This window comes from Solanum pennellii, chromosome 10, assembly GCF_001406875.1.
Source record: "Solanum pennellii chromosome 10, SPENNV200".
Taxonomy (NCBI): Eukaryota; Viridiplantae; Streptophyta; class Magnoliopsida; order Solanales; family Solanaceae; genus Solanum; species Solanum pennellii.
Genome location: NC_028646.1, coordinates 31,795,605 through 31,801,711, shown reverse-complemented (window position 1 = coordinate 31,801,711; position 6,107 = coordinate 31,795,605). Strand labels below are relative to the sequence as shown.

Below are 6,107 nucleotides of genomic sequence, written 5' to 3'. Positions count from 1 at the left end.
GACATGCACGACACAAACAAAACCCTTTGTCTCAGATTCTGTCATGATAGGCATCTTGTTGGAATTTCAGAACTCCTTGTAGATATGTCATATTGAAGTACTTGAAGTTGACTCTGACGTTCCGAGTACCCTTGATGGAATTTTGAGGCCTTCCTCAAAAATTCTGTCCCAGTTAAATGTTTTAAATAATTTTTTGATATTTCCTTAAAATCATACTCTAATCGGATATTTTGATATGATCTTTGACCCTTGTTTGTAAGAAAGAACTCTTCGTGTAGAATTTTTGAGATCCTCTCAAAAATTCTGTCCCAGTTTCCATTATAAAGGAAAATGGAAATCTTATTGGGAATATGACCGAACCCTTGTGGCGCCTACGTATCCCGTTGAGGCAGGAATCAGGTCAAACGTAGTTCCCCTATCGATGGTTAACATGAATAAGAAATTTTGATAAGAAAACGACCGAGGCCGACATAGGCCGCCTACGTATCTCGTTTTTTTTAGAATTCAGGTCGAACGTAGTTCAAGTACAAAAGGAATGTCCCAAAGATTAATGCGACAATGATTACGAACAATTTCCGATTACAAGAAAATAAAGGAAAGAAATAACATTCTTCAAATGTAATATCTCTTGACGGCATCTAAATTGATAGCTTTTCTCCATACTCTACCATCCATCTCTGCTAGGACCAAAGCTCCTCTTGACAGTACTTTGTGGACAACATACGGTCCTTGCCAGTTAGGTGCAAATTTCCCTTTATATTCCTCCTAATGAGGGAAAATGCGCTTCAACACCAATTGACCTACCTCAAATGTTCGAACTCTTACTTTCCTGTTGAAAGCACGAATTATTCTCTGTTGATACAACTGGCCATGACAAACGACACTCATTCTTTTCTCATCAATCAATGTTAACTGCTCATTTCGATCACGAACCCATTCGGCATCGCTCAATCGAGCTTCCTGAATAATCCTCAAAGACGGTATCTCAACTTCAGCTGGTATCACTGCCTCTGTTCCGTATACTAACAAATACGAAGTTGCTCCAGTTGAAGTTCGCATTGTGGTGCGATAACCTAGTCATAAGGCAAATTTTCATGCCAACATTTGTAGTTGTCAATCATCTTTCTCAATATCCTCTTGATGTTCTTATTGGCAGCTTCCACAGATCCATTCATTTGAGGACGATATGAAGTTGAATTATGGTGGGTAATTTTGAATTGTTCACATATCTCTTTCATCAAATGACTGTTAAGATTTGCACCATTGTCCGTGATGAGAGACTCAGGAACTCCAAAACGACATATCAAATTATTGCGAACAAAATCAGTCACAACTTTCCTCGTCACAGCTTTATAGGAAGCAGCTTCGACCCACTTCGTGAAATAATCAATGGCGACCAAAATAAACCTATGACCATTGGAGGCCGCAGGCTCAATTGGTCCAATAACATCCATGCCCCATGCTACAAATGGCCAAGGAGAACTCATTGCATTGAGCTCGTGAGGAGGTACTTTGATCATATCTCCATGTACCTGACATTTATGACATCTTTGGACAAATCGAACACAATCATTTTCCATAGTCATCCAGAAGTATCCTGCCCTTAAGATTTTCTTTGCTAATGTAAACCCATTCATATGCGTCCCACACACTCCAGCATGCACTTCTTTGAGCAATTTTGTGGCTTCTACAACATCCACACATCGTAGTAATCCCAGATCAGAAGTCCTCCTATAAAGAATCTCCCCATTCAAAAAGAAGTTGTTTGTCATTCTTCGAATTGTTTTCTTTTGGCTGCTTGTTGCTTTTTCAGGGTATTTGCCAGCTTCTAGGTACCTTTTCACATCGATATACCATGGATTTCCATCCGATTCCTTTTCCACATGTAAACAATGCGCTGGTTGTTCTTTTTAACCTATCTCAAGTGGGTCAATGTAACTCTTTTCTGGGTGTTGTATCATGGAGGATATGGTTGCGAGACCATCAGCAAACTCGTTTTGTATTCTCGGGGTGTGTCTGAACTCGGTCTTCCTAAATCTTTTACATAACCTCCGTACCAGTTGTACGTAAGGTAAGATTTTAGGATTCTTCACGGCCCATTCTCCTTGAACTTGATGAATCAACAAGTCTGAATCACCAATTATCCGTAATTCTATGTCAAGAGCCATGCTGATGCCAAGAATACAAGCTTCGTACTCAGCCATGTTATTAGTGCATCGAAATCTAAGCTTCGCTGTTGCTGGAAAATGTTGTCCTGATTCTGATATCAATACCGCTCCAATTCCTGATCCTCTAGAGTTAACTGCTCCATCAAAGAACATTCTCCAACCAGGATATGATTCTGATATGTCTTCTCCTACAAACAATACTTCTTCATCAGGGAAATACGTTTTAAGTGGTTCATATCCTTCATCTACTGGGTTTTTAGCAAGGTGATCGGCCAAGGCTTGGCCCTTGATTGCTTTCTGAGTCATGTATACAATGTCAAACTCACTCAACAACATTTGCCATTTTGCTAGCTTTCCTGTGGGCATTGCCTTCTGAAATATGTACTTGAGTGGGTCCATTCTTGAAATAAGATGTGTTGTATAAGCCGACAGATAATGTCTCAATTTTTGAGCAACCCAAGTCAAAGCACAACAAGTTCTCTCTAAGAGGGTATAACGAGCCTCATACGATGTGAACTTCTTGCTCAAGTAGTATATAGCTCTCTCCTTTCTTCCAGTTTCATCATGTTGTCCCAACACACACCCAAATGCGTTGTCAGAGACGGATAAATACAATAACAAAGGACTACCTGCGCGTGGTGGTACCAATACTGGCGGATTTGAAAGGTAACTTTTGATAGTGTCAAAAGCCTTCTGACATTCTTCGGTCCATGGTTGGCGCATTTTTTCGTAACAACTTGAATATGGGTTCACAGATCACCGTTGATTGGGCTATGAATCGTCTGATGTAATTCAGTCTCCCCAGAAAACTCATTACTTCCTTCTTAGTCTTTGGAGGAGGCAAGACTTGAATTGTCTTGATCTTGGAAGGATCAAGCTTGATACCTCTTCTACTAACTATGAAACCGAGTAACTTCCCTGCAGGTACTCCAAATGCACACTTGGATGGGTTCAACTCCAAATCATACCTACGTAACCTGTCAAAGAACTTTTCTAGGTGCGTCAGATGATCTGAACTCCCGCGGGACTTTATGATGACATCGTCCACATACACCTCAATTTCTTTGTGGATCATATCATGGAATATGGTGCTCATAGCTCTCATGTAAGTGGCTCCAGCATTCTTGAGGCCGAATGGCATCACTAGATAATGGTAGACTCCCCAAGGGGTGATGAATGCTGTTTTCTCTGCATCTTCTTCATCAATTAAGATCTGGTGGTATCCCGCAAAACAATCCATGAAAGATTGCAACTCATGCTTGCCACAATTATCAATGAGTATATGGATGTTTGGCAACGGGAAATTGTCTTTTGGACTTGCTTTGTGGAGATCCCGATAATCAACGCATATCCTAATCTTTCCATCTTTCTTCGCTACTGGAACAATGTTAGACAACCAAGTGGGATACTTAGTCACTTCGACGACCTTCGATTCGATCTGCTTCATGACCTCTTCCTTTATTCTTAAACTTAGATCAGGTTTAAACTTTCTGGTTTTCTGCTTTACCGGACAATACTCTGAATTGATAGGCAACCTATGGGAAACAATATCAGTGCTTAATCCTGGCATATCATCATAAGACCAGGCAAACACATCGATGTATTGTTTGAGCAGCTCGACCAATTTTTCCTTTTCTATTGATGTCAAATGGATACTGACTCGGGTTTCTCCAACCGACTCGTCATCTCCTAAGTTGACTATCTCTGTCTCATCCAGGTTGGGATTTTTATTATCTGCAAGGTTCCTCAAGTCGTCAGTAAGGTGTTCATGCATCATAGTTTCCTCATCATATTCTTCACATTCATCTTCATTGACTTTACTTAGTTCATCGTGTTCGTGACATGTCATGATATTGGCAAGTTTAGATTCATTTTTACTGAAAAGAAAATAAAGCAATCATGTTAGATAGAAAGAATTTAAATGTATATATTAGAAAGTAATTTGCAAAGGCAAGATAAAAAATAAACGAGGCTTTTCATTGGAAAAAAGGCGTACAAACTTTGATCATGACTCATGTCAACGTGAGTCATTTCCTTTTTAAACATTACGATGAAAATAAAGTGACATAAAAGGTTGTTTCGGGCCTCGTCCGAACTACACCGATTTTCAAAAGTAAAACTTCAAATCTTGTCTTTGTCTACCAAGCAATTCGATGAATCATAAGTGGAGTGGCCACCCAATTCTGTAGCATCTCTTCAGGTTTGGCATCTCGGATGGTGGGTGTCGCAGTGCATTCTTCCAAGATCATAGCACAATCTTCTGCATCAAACAATCGTCCCATCCCTTCCACTAGACCATCACTCTCGGACTCTAAAGCTTTAGCCACAAATAACTGGTACAATTCTGGAATAGGCTTTGGTATATCAAGGCCATGTTTCTTCCTTGCTTCTGCTTCGAATAGTTCCTCCTTTGTTGGGGTATAACCAACGCCAAAGCGGAAATTTTGAAGTGGGATAGGAAGAGGTTCGGACATGCCATCCAAATTCTTGCCCAACCCACGTCCAGGCTCAAAACCGCTTCTTAGCATGGTTGTGGCAAGCATTTTATACATCGACGGCATTGGTGTTTGCGGTGTTATATCTTCAAAAGCAGCATTCATTATCTCCACCATGTGAAAGTCAGTACCTTGAGATGAATCGCCAATAACGGGAACAGAGAAGCCAGGGTAACTACGATTACTCCTTTCACCATGAATGACAATTTCATGGTCCTCCCAGATGAACTTCAAGATTTGATGCAATGTGGATGGAACTGCTCCGGCCGCATGGATCCATGGTCTTCCTAGCAACATATTGTAGCTTGTAGATATACCCATCACTTGGAATTCAGTGACAAATTCTGCAGGCCCCATTTGAATACACAAGTCTACCTCCCCCATGGTCTCTCTTTGCGAACCATCAAACGCTTTTACATTCATGCGACTTTGACGGATTTTTCCAACATCATGATTTAGCTGAGTAAGGGTTGATAACAGGCAAATATTGAGTCCTGAACCATTATCAATCAATACTCGAGCTACAAACTTGTCCCTGCATTTGACAGTGATATACAAGGCACGGTTGTGCATCATTCCCTCAATTGGTTACTTCTCTTCTTGAAAAGAGATTTGGTGACTCCCAATGACATGACTAACCATAGTTGCTAGATTATCACCACTTGTTCCCGTCGGTACATATGCTTCATCGAGTACCTTCAACAATGCTTTCCGCTGGTACTCAGAACTCATCAATAGAGCCTAAACAGAAATTTGAGCGGGAGTTTTCTCCAAATGCTTGACAATGGAATACTCCTTAGGCTGCATTCTTCGCCAAAACTCTTCAGCCTCACCTTCTGTGATCGGCCTTTTTTGGTTCTCCTTTCTTCGTGTTTCTTGAGCTAACTCTTCCGGAACATAGCATCTTCCAGAACTTGTCATCCCTTGAGCTGTAGCCGCCTGGACAATGAACTTTTCTTTGGGCTGCTCGTTGTTTCTTTCCTTTGCCAAAGCAAATGCCTGATGAGGTGCAGTTATTACAACAAACTCTGGATGAGCCTTTATGGTCAAAGAGGCCACTGTTGGTATGAGTGAGTTGACATTTGTTTTACCGACGGTCCCATTAGCGATCCAATCTTCATCATTTTCAATCATATTGATGGTCGCTTCCCCATGATTCGTTAATGGGTTAAGATTCACATTGGGGGAAGAGGACTGAAGAGTGATGACTCTATTATCGACCAAATCTTGAATCTTATGTTTTAAATTGATACACCCTTCTGTATCGTGTCCTGCTCCTCCAGAATGGTAAGTGCATCGTTGATCCGCTCGAAAGAACTTTATTGTGGGATTAATTGTCCTTGCGTCTACTGGTTGGATCAATCCAGTTGCTCTCAAACGCTCAAAGAGTTGGGTACGTGTTTCTGCCAAAGGAGTGAAAACTCTGGGAGGCTTTCTTTCTAGG

The 6,107-nt window shown here is 40.9% G+C and overlaps 1 pseudogene; it reads right to left on the bottom strand.

Annotated features, from left to right (window-relative positions):
- Positions 1-612: 612 nt before the first annotated feature.
- Positions 613-5,236, bottom strand: LOC107001211 (annotated as a pseudogene).
- Between the last annotated feature and the right edge of the window lie 871 nt (positions 5,237-6,107).